Consider the following 1,182-nt stretch of genomic DNA (forward strand, 5'->3'; position numbering starts at 1 on the left):
GTGAAATATACTCTAATGATAGAGAAGGTCTTTGAAATATTCTGGACAAGAACACAAATACAAAACCCCATGATGAACATTACTATCTTGTCCATCAAAGACTCTTCTAAGCAGGCTACAGCCAGTAAGTGGGTAAATCCTTTGCCATGAGGGGAAAAAAAAAAAAAAAAAACAACCTCATCAGTTTTTTTTTTCCAAGTTCTCACTGACTTCCTGATGATGCATTTAGGGGAGGAGGAAAACAAGCAAACAAAAAAGACCAAAAAAACCACATCACACTGCCTGATAAGAGCTGTAGATACTGTCCTAGAACAGGCCAAACTGATGCTCAGAGGATGTTACCCATGCACACTTTGCTAATATCACATATAGAAACATGTGTTAACACCATGATAAGAAAGAGAGCGAACATCTATACCATCATTGAATAATTCTCCATCTCTTTTGAACAAAAAAATAAGGGATACAGAAGTCAGAATAAAGCTGATGCAAGAAAACCAAAAGGAATGCAAAGTATTTTACTTAGCAACATGAACAACCAACAGAAGGTATCTGCAACCACCTTTAAAAAAAGCCAAGATTTCTCCAAAGAGACATCATCAACTAATACTGCATTTCTCTTCCTCAGAAGATTAAGCAATAAGACATGACATCAGCCCAGATTTTTCAAGCCACGAAAGTTAGTGAATGCCATGGTTTCAAGTGACTGTGGCCAAAAAACTCAGCTGAAGGGCTGGAAGGACTTTTTACTGCAATAAAAAGACATTACAAATAAGACAAGATGTAAAAAGAGAGCCTGAGAGGGAAATCTCCTTATCAGTATTTCTGTGTACCTGAAACAGAATCACGTAGAGAGTCAGACCACTGCATTGCATAGTTGAAACAAGCACCAGGAATGTAATCAGCATGATATTAATTGAGCAACAGGGTTGCTTTAAGAAACCAGAAGGATGCTGCACCCTGAAGCTTACTGATTGTTGAGCTGAAGGGGACGCTGAAGCAGCAGATAAAGCTGAAGTATTTGTTGTAAACTTTCCAGCATCCAGGCTTTATTTGTCCGAGTTTGATACTCCCTCTGTGGGTGGAGAAACTGAGGGACTGGCTGACGTCACCCAAAGTGTAGGGATAAAGTGCAGCGCCCGCAGCTGTGGGATGAGTAAAACTTCCTAGGAGATATATAAG

The sequence above is a fragment of the Buceros rhinoceros genome, unplaced genomic scaffold (genome assembly GCF_000710305.1).
Source record: "Buceros rhinoceros silvestris isolate BGI_N320 unplaced genomic scaffold, ASM71030v1 scaffold15811, whole genome shotgun sequence".
Lineage (NCBI taxonomy): Eukaryota > Metazoa > Chordata > Aves > Bucerotiformes > Bucerotidae > Buceros > Buceros rhinoceros.